Source organism: Elephas maximus, chromosome 6 (assembly GCF_024166365.1).
Source record: "Elephas maximus indicus isolate mEleMax1 chromosome 6, mEleMax1 primary haplotype, whole genome shotgun sequence".
Lineage (NCBI taxonomy): Eukaryota > Metazoa > Chordata > Mammalia > Proboscidea > Elephantidae > Elephas > Elephas maximus.
The window spans coordinates 57,089,607-57,110,344 of NC_064824.1; the positions used below are offsets into that span (position 1 = coordinate 57,089,607).

The 20,738-nt window shown below is 36.8% G+C and overlaps 1 protein-coding gene across 4 annotated transcripts in view; it reads right to left on the reverse strand.

Moving 5' to 3' along the window:
• The window catches only part of BAZ2B (bromodomain adjacent to zinc finger domain 2B), a 468,630-nt gene that overhangs the window by 396,435 nt on the left and 51,457 nt on the right, over positions 1 to 20,738 (reverse strand). For 3 of the 4 annotated variants that reach the window (XM_049888762.1, XM_049888761.1, XM_049888760.1), the window contains exon 3: positions 15,767 to 15,869. The gene's annotated coding sequence lies outside the window, so the exon portion shown is untranslated. Of the gene's footprint in view, positions 1 to 15,766; positions 15,873 to 20,738 lie in introns of all 4 variants that reach the window. The other variant, XM_049888763.1, reaches the window with a different exon arrangement.

Consider the following 20,738-nt stretch of genomic DNA (forward strand, 5'->3'; position numbering starts at 1 on the left):
GCAGGAGGCTTCCTGGTAGTGTGGGGTGCCTCCAGGCACTTATCAGTGGAGTCAGAATTGCCAACCCATGGAGCAAGAGAGCTGAGAGCCTTCTGGCTGAAGTTTACTGGCAGAGTGGGGTGCCTCCAGGCACTTATTGGTGGAGCTACAGAGCTTTGGAACACTTGCCCCAACAGGGGAAATGTGGACATGAGGCTCGAGGGCCAAGGGGCCAAGGAACCAGGAAGCAGACACTGAACAGGGAACACAGAAAGCTGAGCTGCCTCAGTCTCAAAAGAGAGAAGTAAGCAGAGAGACATGGGAACCTCACACTACCAAGAAAGCAGCACTGGGTGCAGAGGGCATCCTTTGGATCTGGGGTTCCTGTGTGGAGAAGCTCCTAGTCCAGGGGAAGACTAATGACAAGGGCCTTCCTCTAGAGCCAACAGAGAAAGAAAGCCTTCCGCTGGAGCTGATGCCCTGAATTTGGACTTCTAGCCTACTAGGCTGTGAGAAAATTAATTTCTCTTCGTTAAAGCCATCCACTTGTGGTATTTCTGTTATAGCAACACTAGATAGTCAAGACAGTCAAATGAATACACACACCCACACCATTATATCTATATGTGTAAACGGAGCCCTGGGTGCAGTGGTTAAGTGCTCGCCTGCTAATAGAAAGGTCAGTGGTTCAAACCCAACAGCTACTCAGCAGAAGAAAGATGTGGCAGTCAGCTTTTGTAAAGATTACTGCTTTGGAAATTCTATGGGGCAGTTCTACTTTGACTTAGGAGGTTGTCATGAGTCAGAATGAATTCGACAGGAACAGGTTTTATATGCGTAAATGAGTGTATGAGTGTGTGTAGAGCTTATCATCAATTCCCAGGATCTAACAGGTCTTCATCAACTGAGGTGCAACTTTACAAGACTGGAATCACCTAAGGATCCAGTCACTTCATCAAAAATTAATTTACTAAAAGCTAATACTCAGTTTACTGAATAATAGATTTGTTAAATATATCAAACTCATTAATTGGTATCCACTTAACCCACTCCTGTCAAGTCAATTCTGACTCAAATTGACTCTACAGGACAGAGTAGAACTGCCCCACGGGGTTTCTAAGACTGTAATCTTTACGGAAGTAGACTGCCAGACCTTTCTCCTGTGGAGTGGCTGGTGTGCTCAAACAACTGACCTTTCAGTAAGCTGCCAAGTACTTAAGCACTGCACTACCAGGGCTCCTTTCACAAACTGGTAGTAACTGTTAAAAGCTTTAACAGAACAATATAATGAAATGTCAGAAAACAAAATTTCATTGTTTCATATGGGAAACTTAATATTTACATATTTTTATTTGGAATTGTTTTGGTTAATTCTAATTTTTTTCAAAACTTTGAATTCAATTTAATGAAACTTTTGAGCTGAACTTAATTTATATCATTTCTACGTTCTGTTGCCTTTGAATATAATTAAATTCAAAATCAGAATCTTAATTACTGCTTTTTTCCCCACAATTTTAATTGAGGTATACAGGCATCCTCATTTTGAACAGGAAATGTATGGAATGTAAAAATAACTGTCCAAGCTAAACTGTCAAAACTTTCTTATTAATTAGTGGGAGAAATTACACATGTTCAATGATTTTAAAAATTTTTGTTAAAACATTAAAAGCTCTGTTACTATTGGTTATAAATGTTTGGGAAACAAAAAAATATTAAAACTAATATTTTATTTAGTACACTATAAAACATTAGGCACATTGAGAACTAAATTACTTTATTTCTTTGTAGTTTCAATAGTGCCTGCCTCCTTCTCCTCCTATAACTTATGGTAGCCAGCGAGCATCTTTTCTATATGTTAGTGACTTTTCATATTCTTTGGATCAGCTTCTAACATTTCGGTTTTTCTTTGCATTTTCAATGTCATGAAATATCTACAAATGTTATTTTGAGATTTTTTTGCTGGATCACTTCCTCTGGGAGATCTTTATTTTTTTCATCATAAATACTTTCCTCACTGTGTTGATAACTTCACCTTCACTGAGTTCCTCTGGCTTAGTATCTAGTCTTTTTAATGACAGCAGTATCAACATCTCCATGCTCAGCTAATTCCTCAGTAACTTCACTTATTAGGGATTCAAATTTCACTACCAGCATTATCACATTATGTTTATTTGCTGCATTTTCATCTTTGCTGGCCAATTCCCTCTTTTGATTATCCATTTAGGTAAAATGTCACAGGGATTTATCACTGGGATACAAGGAGGCAACATAATTACATGCTTTGCTCTCTGTGTATGAAATGATTTGCAATGACCAATCATCAACAGACTTAGAAAGAAGTAATTTGACTGGTCACTGATCATAAAATCCGTCTGTTATACACATGGTGACTGTGAACTAAAGAGCCAGAAGTTTGTACTTCATGCAATTATTCACAGTTAACATTCCATGGTAACTGAAATTTGAACTACGTTTTTAGGAGACTTGTGTGATTTAACTGAACTGTGGTGACTGAAATTCATTTACACTGGAACCAGGCAAAGTGACAAATGCTTGTGTTATGGGTTGAATTGTGTCCCGTATAAAGATATGTTGAAATCCTAACTCCCAGTACCTGCGAACGTGACCAAATTTGGAAACAGTGTTTGCAGATGTAACCAGTTAACATGAGGTCACACTGGAATAGGGTAAGCCCTAATGCAATATGACTGGTATCCTTATAAAAAGAAGAGGGAGTTGTTGCTTAGGGGGCACTAAATTTCTGTTAATGGTGTTGGAGTAATTAGAAATGCATAGTGGTAATAGTTTCACAATATGATGAATGTAATCAATGTCACTGCTTTGCTATGTATTTGTATATTTACCACAGTTAAAAAAAACACAGACAGACACGGAGGGAAGACAGTCACAGTCATGTGATTGATGGGGGAGAAATTGCAGTTATGCTGCCATAGGGCAAAAAATGCCTGGGGCTACCAGAAACTGGAAGAGACAAAAAAGGATCTTCCCCTAGAAACTTAAGAGACACCTGGCCCTTCAAATACCCTGAATTTGGACAATTCAGATACCCAGAACTTTAAGACAGTAAATTTTTGTTGTTTTAAGCCACCCACTTCGTGATAGTTTGTTAAGGTAACCCAATGCAATCTTAACTAAAACTAATATAATAATTTACATACAATACATTATATATGTTTATAGTATACAATCTTACCATTTTTGACATATCACATACCTTTGAAACTATCAACATAATTATGATAATGAACATATCCATCATCCCAAAAGTTTCCTCATATCCCTTTTTAGTGTCTCCTTCTTGCACTTCCATGTTACCCAACTCCATGATCCCAGGTAACCACTGACTTGCTTTCAATTGCAATATATTAGTTTGCATTTTCTGGAATTTTATATAAATGGAATCATAGAGTATGCACTCTTTTTTATCTAGCTTCTTTCATTCAACATAATTATTTTGAGATGCATCCATTTAATCCATATATTAGAGTTTTTCACTCCCTTTATTTGTAAATTGTATTTACATGTGGATACCACACTTTATATCTATTCGTCAGATGACTGACATTTGAATTGCTTCCACTTTTTGGGTATTATAAATAATGCTGCTATCAGTATTCATGCACAAGTTTTTGTGTAGATTTACGTTTCCATTTCTTTTGGGTGCATACCTAGGAGTAGAATGGCTGGGAAATATGTTGTTGTTGTTAGGTGCCATCAAGTTGGTTCTGACTCACAGCGAACCTATGTGCACTAAAACAAAACACTGCCTGGGCCTCCACCATCCTCACAATCATTGTTATGCTTCATGTATCTGTTAACCACCTGAATATCTTCTTTGGTGAAATGCCTGTTCATACCCTTTGCCCATTTTTTAATTGGGTTATTTTTCTTTTTGTTGTTGAGTTTTTGCAGTACCATGTAGATTTTAGAGATCAGATGCTGATTGGAATTGTCATAGCCGAAAACTTTTCCCAGTCTGTAGGTAATCTTTTTACTCTTTTGGTGAAGTCTTTGGATGAGGTAAGTGTTTGGTTTTTAGGAGCTCCCAGTTATCTAGTTTCTCTTCTGGTGTTTGTTACCACAGTAAATTTTTTAAAGTGTATTTCACTTTTACGTATTAAATACTTCACTTTAATAGGTTTTAGTATATTCATATGGTTAAACAACCATCACTGCTATCTAAAATCACAACTTTTTCATCACTCCAAAAGAAACTCCATAGCCACTTGCAGTCCCTATGAATTTCCCCTCTCTCCCCCAACCATGGCAACCACTAATCTCTTTTCTGTCTCTGGATTTGCGTTTTCTGGACACTACAAGTAAATAGACTATATGATATGTGGTCTTTTGAGACTAGGTTCTTTTAGGCTCATCCATATTGTAGGGTGTATTGATACTTTATCCCAAGTTATTGATAAATAATATTTCATTGTATAGATATACCAAGTTTTACTTTTCCATTCATCAGTTGATGGGCATTTGAGTTGTTTCTTCATTTTGGCTATTATGAATATATTTGTATAAATTTTTGTGTGAGTATGTTTTCAGTTCTTTAGGATTTATATCCAGGAGTGAAACTGCTAAGTCATATGGTAACTATTTTTGATTTTTTAAGGAACTGCCAAACTGTGTTCTAAAGTACCTTTACGATTTGACTTTCCTATCACTTGTTATTGTGCTTTTTTTTTAATAGCCATCCTAGTGGGCTGACATGGTGGTATGTCATTGCATTTGCAAAATGATTAATATGCTGAGCATACAAGATGCCATTTTCAACCAGCTTCCCACACTACTTCTTTATGAAAACTTTCATAAGTATTTTACCTAATACGTGGTAAGTACTTTTTAAAAAATTTTATTGTGTTTTAGAGGAAAGTTTACACAGCAAATTAGGTTCCCATTTAACAATTTTTGTTGATAAGCATTTAACATTAAAGTTTAAAAACGTCATTCCTGTAACATTTCCCAAATTAGACTATTTTTTAACTTGTTCAAATGTATACTTAACTTCATTTGTGCACAGGTGAGCAAGATAGTCTGTAAGTCTTTTAAATGAACATACAAATGAGTAGGAAAGAATCAAAGCTTATAGGTTTTGTTGTCACCCAGTATCACTCAGCAAAACTTAAGGCAGTCTTTGCTTAATATTCTAGGAATCAAACCACTGTAAATTCAATTTTAAAATTCAAAGATATTTAAAAGAAAGCCTGTACCGGCTAGCTTATATAATATATAATGAAATTACAGATAAACTGAAGTGTCTTCAAATCATTCAAATAATTAGTGATACACCTGTTAGTAAAATCTATATATGCTGACCACTACTCAAGTGCTCTTTCGACTGGGGTACACTGACTCGTAAGTCAAATAATAAAAAATGTAGCATAAAATAATTGAAAGGGCAATAGACTGGAAATCAGAAGGTATGTCTGTACCTTCTTATCTTGATTGATCCTAGGGGAATCCTAATTTAACCTCAGTGTAATATTTTCATCAAAAAGAAAATTCCACTAGATAATCTACAAGGAAGTCCTTTCTGATCCAAAATTCTTTGAGATTCAGATAGGTTAAAAGAAAAAAAAAAAAAAAGCAGTAGTAAGTGGACTTAAGCAATAACCTACACAGAATACAAGAACTTTAATAAAAGATAAGCCAAAACCCTAATGGAATTTTCACTGTTTACAACAATGGGATGAAATCAAAAGCACATTCTATGAACAAGAACAGCACAGACTTACGTAGGCAGGAAAATAACTTTCACTATATGTTGTGATATGCTGATCAATAAAAGGATAGGCATTTTCCAAATGCACAAAACAATATTCTGAGGCAGCCACAGAAGACTACCAACAGTTATACCATAACCTCTTTGCTGTTACATCTTCAGAGACTACAATGGCCAGCATGAAACATATAAAGGAGGGAACACAGGGTGGGAACATATAAAATAATGCATATTGGGAGTGGAAGAATGGAAAGACAGACTTGAATGTAGCACATATTTCCAAGCATTATAAACTGAGGTCTGACTCTAATATATGCAGAGAACCCAAAACAAAAATGGAGTCAATTTCAAGCCAGCAGATCCAAAACAAACAAAAAAACAAAAACCCAAACCCACTGCTGGAGAGTCGGCTCCACACAAGATAAATGTCAGAAGATATTGCAATCTGAGGTAGAGACTTGCCTTCAAAGTCAGCCCTAAAAGAGCAATTTCCTAGAGGTTGGTAAAAGCTGATGATCTCTAAGAGCTCTTCTTCAATCTTGTCTATTTAACAATAAATGCCAGATGGATTTAGATGAGAATGTAGGCAAAAAAAGAAAAAAAAAGGGGATAATTGCTTCGAAAAGATAGTATAGCAAAAGTAAAACACACATAAAATAGTATACATTCTGTAAATAGTTTCCACTAAGTAAAATATAAACATTTGTTTCCATCTGCTTGGTTACCCGAAGCAGATGTCTCTCAACATGAGAGACAAAAGGAGACATTAAAACAACATGAAATAAAAAGGAATTCCTCAATATAAGGAAATACTTAACGAGAAATACACAAAATATGCATTCTAGTCACATAAACTGAACGACGATGTTAAAAACACAATTTAGAATATTTCTGAGTGAAGAGAAAAATACTGTAAAAAATTATAGCTCTATATATGTGTATCAGCATCCCCTCAGGAAACAACACATTCAAGTTGGGACAACTGAAGGAGGTTTTATGTACAAAGAAACTATTTATAAAAGTGAGGGGAATCACAAAGAATAGTAAAATAGCCCAAGGTAGCAGAGCTGTTTACTTTCACTTGGCCCAAAGGTATGACGAGAGGGGTTTGTTATTGAAAGGAACAGGAGGGAATAATGTAGAGAAAGCCATTTACAGTGTAGAGACATCACTAGCCTGAGATGCCCTCATGAGGATGAAGCCAGGGGAATAAGCAAGCACCCTTCTTCCACTCTTCTCCCTTTCTCTATTCTTCTTCAAGGGCTCCTCATTGGTGAAAACAGAGCAAGCGCAACAGGGTATGTGGATCTATATAACCCATGTAAATCAGTATTTCAGGATGAAAAGAAAAGTGGATTAAGAAGAAAAATACATTTGGAGAGGCAAATGGAAGACAGCCAGAATACTGTTCTATACGATAATGAAAAGGAATGAGAACAGAATCTCATTGTAGTTTTGATTTGCATTTCTCTAATGGCTAATGATCGTGAGCATTTTCTCATGTATCTGTTAGCAGCCTGAATGTCTTCTTTAGTGAAGTGTCTGTTCATATCCTTTGCCCATTTTTAATTGGATTGTCTTTCTGTAGTTGAGTTTTTGCAGTACCATGTAGATTTCAGAGATCAGGCACTGACCGGAAATGTCACAGCTAAAAACTTTTTCCCAATCTGTAGGTAGTCTTTTTACTCTTTCGGTGAAGTCTTTGGATTAACATAGGTATTTGATTTTTAGGAGCTCCCAGTTATCTGGTTTTTCTTCTGCATTTTTAGTAACGTTTTGTGTACTGTTTATGCCATGTATTATGGCTCCTAACATTGTCTAATATATTTTTTTTTAACATTGTCCCTATTTTTTCTTCCATGATCTTTATCGTTTTAGAATTTATATTTAGGTCTTTGATCCATTTTGAGTTCTTCCTTGCCTTTTATGGTGAATTTTGCCTTAAAGTTTATTTTATCAGAGATTAATACTGCCACTCTTGTTCTTTTTGGTTATTGTTTGCTCGTTATATCTTTTTCCACCCTTTAAGTTTTGGTTTATTTATATCCTTGTTTTTTTTTTTTATCTAAGGTATGTCTCTTGCTGGCAGCATAATGATGGATTGTAATTTTTTAATCCATTCTGCCACTGTCTCTTTACTGGTGCATTTAGGCCATTTACATTCAGTGTAAGTATTCATAAGTATGAGTTTATTCCTGTCATTTTGTAATGCTGCTGTGTATGCACGTGTGGTGTTGACAGTTTCTTCGTTCCACTTAATTTTCTGTGCTGAGTTTTTTTATTGTGGCTTGTCTCTTCATTTCCTTCATTGTTGTTGGTTTTGTGTGTACTGAGTCTTTAAGAATTTCTTCTTTCATGTTTTGATGAGTAGGTTTGTTAACTTTCTTTGTGGTTACTCCAAAATTTACCTTTATTTTCCTAAGTTTAAAGCGGCAATTTATTTCTTTATATCATCTTGACTTCCTCTCCATATGGAAGTTCTAAACCTATGCCCTTCATTCTTCCTTTATGTTTTGAAGTGGTCATTAGCTACAGATTGACATTTCTGCTTCCCTGTTTTCTTTAAGTTTTACTTTATTTTTTAGAATCCTTTATCTTGGTTGCTATTTGACTGATACTGTCATGTGTTTTAATCTCAGGTTGTCTAGTGTTGTTAGTTTTCTGTCTGAAGGACTCCCTGTAACACTTCTTGTAAAGTTGGTCTGGTTTAACAAATTACGTTAATTTCTGTTTATCTGGAGATGTCCTAATTTCACCATCGTATTTCAGGGATAATTTTGCTGGACATATAATTCTTGCTTGGTAGTTTTTTTCTTTCAAGGTTTTATATATGTCATCTCATCACCTTCTTACCTGCATGGTTTCTGCCGAGTAATCAGAGCTTAGTCTTTTTGATGCCCCTTTGTAGGTAATCTTTCATTTTTCCCTAGCTGCTTTCAGGATTCTTTGTCTCTGGTTTTGGAAAGTTTGATTATGATATGTCTTGGTGTTCTTCTTTTGGGATCTATACTATATAGGGTTCACTGTGCTTCTTGGATGGTTATCGTCTTTCATGATATTAGGTAAGTTTTCTGTCAGCAAATTTTCAACAATCCTCTCTGTGCTTTTTGTTGATTCCTGCCTTTCTGGGATTCCAATCACATGAAAGTTATTCCCTTGATGGTGTTCCACATAGCTCAGCTTTCAGCTTTTTTTTTTTTTGATTGTTCCTTGAACAAATTAGTGTTTTAAGGGATCTGTCTTGTATTCCACCGGTCCTGTCTTCCACTGTTTCAGTTCTATTCCTACGACTTTCCATTGAATACTCTATTTCTGAAATTTTGTTAAGCTTCTGGATTTCTAGTTTATGTTTTTGTACAATTTCCAATTGTCTATTTGTTTTGTCATTTTGTTCTTCTGTTATTTTTCTGAATTCATCTAGCACTTTTTCTATGCTTTCCTTCGTTTTATCTGTGTTTTTCATAGTTTTATCCATGTTTTTTCTGGATTCCTTTGAGAACCCTATATATAAGTCTTTCGAATTCCTTATCAGCAAGCTCCATTACATTTTCTTCCTCAGGGGGGATTTCTGGTTCTTTATTGTGGTCACTTGCTGGGGTCATTTTGCCCTGCTTCTTTAAGTGGTTTGCTATTGTCTGTTGTCTCTGGGACATTAAGGGGTTATTGTACTTACTTTTCAATTGTATAATTGTTTGCTGTGTCCTGTTTTGTTTTGTTTTGTTTTGATGATTCCTGGTGGACATGGCTGGCATGATGCTCTGGTAGCTGAACTGGCTGTGCTGGAGTACTGCCTACCTGTCTACGGGTGAGTAGGGTAGCAACTAGGTGTGAGAGCTTGGGTCTCTGTTTACTGGTCTTGTGGGGCACCTGAGGATGGGTTGGTTGGGCTTTAGTCTCTGTCTGCCTTCAGTCTGGTGGTGCGGGAGCAGGGAGTGGTGCTCTGCTTGCAGGTAAAGCAGCCAGTGTCACAAGTGTGGCGGGTGAGTGAATGCATGGTAGTAACCTCTCATCAGCTGTGGGAGAAGTGTGGATAGTAGAGGGGGGCAGGAGGTGGACATGTGCACAATCATTCTACTTCTGCCTCTTGGGCAGGGGAGGGAGGAAGGAACAGTAGGCAGATGTTCACTTAGTCATGCTGCATCTGTCGCTGAGCAGGGAGAGGGAGGAAGGTGTAGCAGAGGGCTGTGCACGTACTTTCTCCATCTCTGCTTCACATTGGGCAGGGGGAAGAAGGAAAGGGCCTCAGGAGGATGTGCACACAGTCCCAGCTCCTCTGCTTCTCTTTGGGCAGGTTAAGGGAGGGAGTCTTGCCTGGCAAATGCATGTACAGTGGTACTGCTTGGGGGGGGGCGGGGTGGGAGGAAGGGGCTACAAGGGGATCTGTGCACATTTGCAGCTGTTCTTCCCCTCACTGGGCAGTTTAATAGAGGGAGTCAAAATTGGTGGATGCATGCACAGTGGTGCCACCTCCCCCTCGAGCTGGTAGGGGAGGGAAAGTGGAGTGGCAGAAACGTTCGTATGCAGTCGAGTATCCTCCACCTCTCGCTGGGCAGAGGGGAAAAGGAGAGAGCAGCGGGCAGGCTGTCTCATTACCTTTCCACCACTGCCCCCACTGAGCATTTTTGGGGGATGTAGGTTTTTTTTTTTTAGGTGGTAGGGGGCACATGTATGGGGGCACACCTAGCCTTGCTTGTCAGGTAGTCAGAGGGGGTAGTGGACAAGGATGGGTGGGGTAGAGGGAAGAAGACAGGCTTGTGTTGTGGTCCCCCAGTCAGGCAAGGAAGTTGGGATATTGGATCCTCTGCTGATCAGGTGGATGGGGAGAGGGGGCATGCATTCCGCTGGCTAGGTTACGGGGGTGCCAGGGCACCTCGCATCCAAAGCAGACAGTGATTGGTACCTGTCCCCTCTCGAGTATGAAGAGGGAGGCTGTCAGGGGACCAGTTGGGTGAGAGACCTCCTGCTGACACTCCTCGAGTCCAGCACCTTGTGCATACCACTCACCCCTGAAGTCAGGGGCCACCACTCTTGAGTATCTCTGGTTCCAGATCCTGGTTCCCTCCCTGCCTCTGCTTCTTTCCATGTTTATCTATAGAGTTTCTCTCCCCCTTTTGGGAGGTCGTGAAGTTGCTTTGCTCTCTGCACATGAGGTCACTGCTGGCTTTGTCCTAAGATGGCCACATCAGGTCGGGACAGCTGGATGAGCTCCTCCATTTTGTGTTACTCCTCTTTCACTGCTTTCACTTACTTTTTCCTTCCAGTCAGTGTTCAGTTCTTAGACCTTCTTTTTGATGTTCAGACTTCCAGATTGTTATCTGCTTCTGTTTCAGCTGGTTTTTTGAGTCTTTGGTGCGGGGGGACACCATGGTACACGTGACTAAGCTGCCATCTCAGCTCCACTTCATGTATACCTTAGGGAAATATCTATAAGATCTTTGTCCATTATTTAATTGGGTTGTCTTTTTGTTGCTGAGTTGTAAGTTTTTTGTTTTTTTTTTAAATATATTCTGGATCCTAAACACTTAACAGATACATGACAATACTTGCTATTATGTATCTTTTTTATTGTAGTTATCCTAATGGGTATGAAGTGGTATCTTATTGGGGCTTTTATTTCCATTTCCCTGATGGCTAATGACGTTGAACGTATTTTCATGTGGTTATTGGCCATTTGTATACCTTCTTTGGAGAAAGGCCTATTCAGATTCCTTGATTAGTTTTTGACTGGATTATTTGTCTTTTTATTACTGAGTTGTAAGACTTTTTTATATATGAAATATAAGTCCCTTATCAGATATATGAAAGCCCTAGTGGTTTAGTAGTTAAGCACTAAGGCTAACCAAAAGGTCAGCAGTTTGAATCCACCAGACACTCTTTGGAAACTCTATGGGGCAGTTGTACCCTGTCCTATAGGGTCGCTATGAGTTGGAACTGACTCGACGGCAACGGGTTTGGTTTTGATTTTTGGTATCAGGTATTTGCAAATACTTTCTCCCTTTCTGTGGGTTGCCTTTAACTTTCTTGTTGCTGTTCTTTGAAGCACATTAGTTTTTCATTTTGATGAAGTCTGATTTATCTATTTCTTCTATGGCTGTTACTTTTCTAAAAATCTGTCAAAACAATTTTTCAAAGTAGTTATACCATTTTACATGTCCCCCAGCAATGTATGAGGGTTCTAGTCACTGCACATCCTCACCAACATTTGGTACTGACATCTTTTTAAGTTTATCAATTTTAATAAGTATATAAAGGGGTGTCATTTACATTTGAATTTGCATTTCCCTGTTAACTAATTATATACTAAGCACAATTTTATAGCTTATTTACCATTCACATATCTTTTTTGTAGTGTGTGAAATCTTTTACCCATTTTTCGACTGGTTCATTTGTCTTATTAACAAATTTTAAGAGTTCTTTTTATACTCTAGAAGTAAGTCCTTGGATATATTTGTTGCAATTATTCCCCCTTTCCAGACATGCATTGCCTTTTCATTTTCTTTTTTTAACTTTAGCTTTGGTGAAAACATACTCAGCAGAACATATATCTTCAACAATTTCTACATGTATAATTCAATAACACTGGTCACATTCCTCACTGTGCCACCACTCTCCCTATCTCTACCCATTGTTTCACCACCATTGACTTAACCTCCAAACTTCTTATCTATGCTTTAAAGTTAGTGTTGACAATTTGATCTCATATAAATAATAATTCTTTAAAAGCGCAATGCTCGTGGGAAACATTCTTTACTAATTTAACTAGACAGTTGTTTAAAGATAACTTCAGGGGATAATTTCAGTCCATGGTTTGAAGATTTTCTCAAAGCAACAGATTTGGGGGTTCCTCCAGTCTCAACATGTCCAGTAAGTCTGATGAATCCTGACCAAAAGGGGAAAAATGAGGAACAGAATTGCAAATTCGTATGGAATTCAGACTTACTAGGCCTTTTCACCACTAGGTATAATATTACCCAAAGGTTTTTAGTATAGAGATTAAGAACTTCTCTACTAGTCCTATTTAGATGAATTTTTATAAAGAATGTGTGTTAAATTTTTGTCAACTTTTCCTTCTGCATCTTTTGAAATAATCATATGTTGCTTCTCTTTATTTTGTTAATGTTGAACCAGCCTTGTATTCCCTTTAGGTTACGATGTTATTATCCTTCTTATATATTCTTTAATTACGTTAATATTTTATTTTGTAAAGGATTTTTCCATTTACGTTCATGAGGAACACTGGTCTGTAATTGTCTCTTCAGGTTTTGGTATATCAGATTTTTATATCAGAGGTCTGCTAGCCTCACACATTATGCTGGGGAGTGATCTCTCATCCTCTTTTTTCTGAAAAGTTTGTAAAAGTTTGGTATTATTATTATTATTTAATATTTGATAGAATTCACCACTAAAACTTTCTTAGTTTTCTTTGGAAGAAGATTTTTGATAATACAATTACTTCAATAGGTTTAAGATTTCTGAGATTTTTGTTTCTTATGACAATTTAGTAAGTTGCTCTTTAAAGGAATTCATTTTACTGAGGTTGTTGAATTTGATGGCATTAAGTTGTTCATAAAATTCTCTTATTATTACTTCTTTAGTGTCTTTAGCATTGTAGTGAAAAACTGTCTTTGATTCCTTACATTGGTGGTTTTTGTCTTTTCTCTTTTTTTAATTGATCAACCTAGGCAGGGGTTTGTCAATGTTTCTTTTTTCAAAGAATCAGCTTTTCGATTTACCAATATTCTCTACTGTCTGTTTTTTGTGTTACTGATTTTTAGTCTTATCTTTTTCTTTCCTCCCTCAACTTTGGGTTTGCTTTTTTCCTTTCTTCTTCAGGTGGACCCCTAGGTCACTGATTTCTAGATCTCTCTTATTTTCTAATTAAATGAGTTAAAGCTGTTTCCCTATAAGCACTGCTTTATCTGCCTCCCACAAATTTTGATATCTTGTGTTATTAACTTCAAATATTTTCTAATTTCCCTTTCAGTTTATTTTTGGACTGTGATTCATTTAGGAGTGTGCCATTAAATTTCAAAATATTTGGTACTTTCCTAGCTATCTTATTGTCATTAATTTTTTATTTTAATTCTGTTGTGGACAGGGAACACACTCTGTGTTATGAATTGAATTATGTCACCCCAAAAATGTGTGTGTCAACTTGATTAGGCCATGATTCCCAGTATTCGGTGGCTGTCCTCCATTCTGTGATTATAATTTTATGTTAAGATGATTTGGGTGGGATTGTAACACCACCCTTACTCAGGTCACCTCCCTGATCCAATGTAAAGGGGGTTTCCCCGGGAAACTCCACCTTTCATCTCTCAAGAGGTGAAAGGAAAAGGAAGGAAACAGAGAGTTGGGGGCCTCATACCACCAAGAAAGCAGCACCAGGAGCAGAGTGCATCCTTTGGACCTGGGGTCCCTGTGCCTGAGAAGCTTCTCGACAGTGGGAAGATTGAGGATAAAGACCTTGCTCCAGAGCCAACAGAGAGAGAAATCCTTCCTCTGGAGCTAACACCCTGAATTTGGACTCATAACCTACTTTACTGTGAGAAAATAAACTTTTCTTCATTAAAGCCATCCACTTGTGGTATTTCTGTTATAGCAGCACTAGGTAAGTAAGACATCTGTATAGTTTCATTCCTTTTGTATCTGTCGATTTGTTTTATGGTCAGCATAGATTCTATCTTTATGAATATAACATCTGCACATGAAAAGACTATGCATTCAGCAAATATCCATTAGATCAAGGCAGTTCATGGTGTCATACAAATCTTCTGTCTTTACTGATTCTTTCCAGTTGTTTTATCAGTTAATGACAAAGGGGGTTTTAAAATCTCCTAATGTGGTTGTAGAAACATCTATTTCTTTAATCAACTCAATTTTTGCTTCATGTATTTTTAAGCTGTTGTTAGATGTATACACATTTATCTTTCAGATGAAATGTTCCTTTTATCATTATGAAATACACCTTTTTATTCCTGATAATACCTTCTGTTTTCAAAGTTATTTTATGTGACATTAATATATTCATTCCATACATTGATGCTGTTTCCCTGGTATAGCCTTTTCCATTCACTTATTTCAACATATCTGTGTGACTTTATATCTAAAACATATAGTTTATCCACTCAGATAATCTTCGCCTTTTAAATGGGGCTTTAAGACCTTTAATATTTAACATAATTATTGTTATCATTGGATTTTATTCAACCATTTTATTTTTTGTTTTGTTTGTCCCTTGTGCCTACTGCTGTTGTTCTGCTGCAGCTGTTCCTCCTTTCCTGCCTTTTAAAAAAGAATGTAAATTTGAAAAGTAGTATCTAAAAGATAAAGAATGCCAAGAAACGCCCTGGGCTACCAGTAAGGAGGGATCCTCCCTTAGAATCCAGTCCCTAATTTGGATTTCTAGCCTCCAGGACTATGAGAAAATAAATTTCTGTTTTTTAAAACAAAAAAAGTAATTTTTTTTTCTTTTTTTTTGGTATTCTATCAGTATTTCTATTAGCTTTCAGGGCCCTGGTGGCCAAGTGGTTAAGTGCTATTGCTGTTAGCCAAAAAGTCAGCAGTTTGAATCTACCACCCACTCCTTGGAAACCTATGGGGCAGTTCTACTTTGCTCTATAGGGTAGCTACGAGTTGGAATCAACTTGACGGCAACGGGTTCATTTTTTTTTTTTATTGGCTTTTGAGCTACACGTCTTTTTTTTTATTTTTAGTGGTTGTTCTAAGAATCATAAGACACATCTGTAATCCTTCATATTAGATGCAAATTTTATGTAAAATATCTTAGAAACATATAGGTACCTTTAACCACCTTCCCCTTCCCCACATGCACGCACACTCCGTACATTATGCTATAGTCTTATATATTTTTACAGTAGCTTTATGTATTAGTTTTATAGTATTTCTTCTGTATTACATCTGCATACACTGAAAATTCCAAAGGTCAAATGGTAGAATTTTAGCTTTAAACATCCATAGATTTTCTTTCAAGAACTTAAGAAGTTAAAAACAACCACTTATTTTTATTCTGATATTTACCATTTCTGATGCTCTTCATTTGCTTCTGAAGATCCAAGTTTTCTGCTCATACAACTTCCTTTCCACTTGAAGAACTTCCATTAGCACTTCTTGTAGTACAGGTCTGCTGGAGACAAATTTTTCTTAGTTTTCTTTTTGAAAAATTGTCTTAACTTAGCCATCATTCCTGAAGGATCTTTTCATGGAACATGAAATTCTGGGTTAACTTATATATTGTTTCTACTTTAAAAATGATACATTATACTGTCTCCTGGTCTCTATGATTTCTGATGAAAAATCTGCTATGATCTCAATCATCATTTTTTTGTATATAAAGCAATGTTTTTTTCTGGCTGCTTTTAAGATTTTCTCTTTATCTTAGGGTTTCAGATTGTGATGTGTCTAAGTTTGGTTTTCTTAGAATAGCCCTCATGATTTTAAACTGTACCTCAAATTGTCTCACCCCTTGATTTTCTGTCATGCTCAATATATCAGTCCTCTAAGTCTGGCACTCACTTCCTGTCTTCTTTCTTCATTCATAAGGTGTCAATATTGGAATGGTCAAAACTGCTGATTCACAAGGTAATGTTTTACAATTCTACTGAGCCATCAGAGCTCCTTGACAATACCTTAATTCTCTGAAAGGATCATTCCCAATGAAAAACTGCATGAAAGAGAGACATACATTCAGACAGGAAATAATTAGTAGCTATTTTTTTTTATACAGGATACAAAGAACTAACTCCCAGCAGAACTAACTACCTCAAACCCTTTTGAAGTGAATTCAGTGATAATACCTTTTGAATGAGTTCAGAGATAAAAATACCAATTTTAAAAAGAAGAGTATAGACTAGATAATCATATTTAAGGAGTTATTTTACCAATTAAACAAAAAGCACAATTGTCCAGTCCTGCTAAAGTCATCAAAGGCCCGTGCAATCAATGAACATGAACTCACTCTGCTCAGGTATACTCAGAATATCAGAAAAATTAGTAGACATAAAGAGTTCATAATTCCCATATATTTATATCACACCAAGACAAACACTGGAGTTACTTATATTAATGCCATTTAGCCTTTGAGGGCATGTTATATTATTTTTCCCTCTAATGGTCACTTCTCATGGATAGGTTCTAGTCACCTCAATAAGCTCTTTTATAAATTAATCCCGACCATATCATATTGTTTAACTACTCTTAGAATGGTTCTTGGGAGCTGTGTAAGAATATCAGACTTCAGAGTGGCCTGAAAATTCTTTACCCTGTATTCATTCCAGGAACCCTTTGTCTTTTTTTTTTCCCCCATCAGTCTTGTCATTTCATAAATACCTTACTATGTCATTTCCATACTGATACTGTGATCATTAAGGTTATGTATCAACTTGGCTGGGACATGATTCTCAGTAGTTTGGCAGTCGTATGACGTGATTACCTCCATGATGGGATCTGCTGTGAGTAGCCAATCAGTTGAAAGGACGTTTCCTTGGGTCTGTGGCCTGCATTGAATATACAAGTGGACTTTCTGGCAAGGCTCATGGGCTGGATCCTGCAGCTGGCTTCTGTTCATCTGACCTCCAGTTCTTGGGACTTGAGCTAGCAGCTTACCTGCTGTCTTGCCTACCAATCTTGGGATTTGTCAATCTTTGCAGCCTACAAGCAAGAGCCCTGCTGTATGACCTATCAATCTTGGGTTCACCAGCCCCTCAGGCTACATGAGTCAGGAAAAGCCTCTATCCTGACCTACAGACTTGGGATGTTCCAGCCTCTACAATCATGTGAGCCATTTCCTTGATATAAATCTCTCTGTATATGTATTTAGTCCCTTTACTGGTTTTGCTTCTCTAAAGAACCCAGCCTAATACAGATAAAATCCTAAACTTTTGTATATGATGCAAGAATATTTCTCTAGTGGCAAAAAAATGGTAACAGTAATTTTGCTTAAAAACATAAGACTGTTCATAATCATTCAAAAAATCAGGATTTATAGTACGCACTTCAAAAATGTTAAAGAGGAGCTGGTGTAACAGCAGCAAATATACTTAAAAATTAAAATATAGTTAAAGAATATACTTAGGACATGGGATTTCCATGGGTTGGAATTAACTCAGTGGCAACTGGTTTTGTTTTTTTAATCACCAAATCCAAACGATCTCAGCTTACATAAATACTCTTCAACAACTGTCATTATTGTTTACTTTGTCCCTCCTATAAATCTCCCTGTCCAAGCGGTAAAGATGAATTGTATAGTTTTCATTAAAATATGATATTAAAAGGAGACAATGCTGCATCCCAACAGCATCCTGGGCTCTTCAGAATCCTCCTGGAAATATGCATCTGATAGCGATATTACCCAGACTGACTGAAGTGTTTTCAAGGGATGTTGTCATTGTTATTGTTGTTAACCGCTATCGAGTTGGCCCTTGAGTCATGGTGGCCCCACACACAATGGAACAAATGCTACCTTATCCTGTGCCATCCCTATGATCAGCTGTAGGTCAGACTGTTGTGATCCATAGGGTTTTCACTGGCTGATTTTTGGAACTAGATTGCCAGGCCTTTCTCCCTAGTATGTCTTAGTCTGGAAGTTCCACTGAAATCTGTTGAGCATCATACTAACACACAAACCTCCACTGACAGACTGGTAGCTGTTACCCATGAGATGCATTGGTCAGGAATCAAGCATAGGTCTCCCCCATGGAAGGTAAGAATTCTACCACTGAGCCACCACTGGGTAGTATCTATTTTACTCCTTTGGAGAGAGGGGGCTGTTATAGCTTCCTGATACCTCCTATTACTTGAGACTATGAGGAGTGCTTGCCAGCTAACCTGGTATAAATATACAACATACCCCTAGCTTCTGAAAGTTTACTAGGAGGCAGATTAGTTGTAGGTCAAATTCCAGGTTTCCCTGACCATTTGTCCAGAACGAAGCCTGACACTTCCTTGAATGCTGCCTCAATAGATCTGCAACCACATTTGTATTTGGGAGTATGCCCTAAGGACCATAGTCACACATCTTTTTCCCCACAATCCACTTCTTGATCCTTGGTGAATGATCATTTAACTAACCAATTATCATGAGTTATATACTTTTGTAGTTTTTGTAATCGAGGATCAATTGATTGACTCACATACTTATAACTTTACTAAGCACAATTTACTTGCTCCTTTTGAGCATCATCATCGGGACTTTTTACAGATTCAACTGGTTCCAATTATTGTAATCATGGTCTTCTTTTTCATGTTCAAACAGTCAAAACTTGGCCAATAAAACCTCTTTGAAGTTGACATTTTTGTCGGTACTTCCAGAATCTTGGAAAGTATTCTTTCTTTCTCACAACAATAATATATTCCAGACCAGTCTTATTTTCCCCTGCTGCAAACATGAAATCAGTTATTCTCCAAAGAATCCTGGCTCAAAAAAAAAAAAAAAAAAAAATTTATTTTTATTTTTTTTTATTAGTGTAGACTGCCAACTAAAATACTGAAACTAAGAAAGCCTCAGGTTCCTCTCTAAAATAAGGCTTTTAAACATCGTAATATTTTAGCCTGTTAAGCTTATAAACCATGTGTTTTCTTTCAAGATACTAAATTAGATGACCTATAAGTTACTCTATTAGTTTTCTTACCCAAAGTTTTGTTGGATTAAAACACACTATGGTATGCTCATTGATTCCCATGAAAATAACTACAACAGATAAACAATATTCCAAGAACTCGTTGCTATTGAGTCTATTCAGACTCATAGCAACCATATAGGACAGAGTGGAACTGCTCCATAGAGTTTCTATGAAGCACCTGGTGGATCTGAACTGCTAACCTTTTGGTTAGTAGCCATAGCTCTTAACCACTAAGCCACCAGGGTTTCCAAACAACATTAGAAGTTCTCATTTTGTGTGTTCTTAACATCTGTGTTCAGTCAGGGTGATGTGCTGCTAGACTTCTTGGTGACTGAGGTAGAGGGACCTAAAAGATACATAAACCCTCCTCTACTCCAAAAATGGCAAAGAAGGTGCTTTTCAGGTCTGGTAGAACTCTCATTTGATATTGGCAATATCCTTTGTCAATAGGAAAAACATTATATAATTTTACTGTACCTGTTGGAGTCTTTTATTCAGACTTTTATTCAGTCACTGTCTCATTATGACCTCTATCCAAATTGTTTCCATTGGAATATTCACTCCTAGTTCTTATCCTATTTGACCAACTTCTCTTTCTCAACTTACTCTGTTGACTCCCCTTGTTTTACCCGCACCTTGGTGCTTTTGTTTCCCCAGGTTTCTATTTCCTAATTTTTTTCATTTGTCAATCTGTAAGTCATCTCTGACTGATTTCATTTGACCCAAGTGTTTCAGTTAGGTACACAGCATAGAGTGGTGACTCAATAAGCATTTCTTCAATGAGTAAGTAACTGAATGAACAGGAAGAAAACTGGAATGAGCAATCGAAGAAAACTGGAATGAGGAATCAAAGAAATCTGAGTTTTGATACTGGTCTACCTAACTAGTTATTGCTTCTAAGCCAACTAACCTAACTTTTCTGGGCCTCAGGTTTTTTTTGTTTGTTTGTTGTTTCATTTAAAGGATTTTTTCATTTTAAAATTTTAATAATTTATTATATAAATTTTGAAAGATTAAGAAATAGTAGAAAAATATAACAAACCCCGATATAGCCTTACACAGTTTAAAATGCTCTGAGCTATGGCATGTATGGTTCTTCTATATCTCTAACCACTTTCCCCACCCAACAGGATAATTTTGAAGCAAACCACATGCATTCTATCATTATATCTGAAATTACTTCAGTATGTATCTTTAAAAGATAGAAATTATTTTCTTAAATAACCACTGTACCATTGTCACACCTAAAATAATCAACAATCATTTTCAATAATATTAAATATCCAATTGTTTTTCAAATTTCCCCAATTATCTCATAACATTTTTTATAACTGGTATTTTGGAATTAGAAAACAAAAAAAAAGTCCACATAT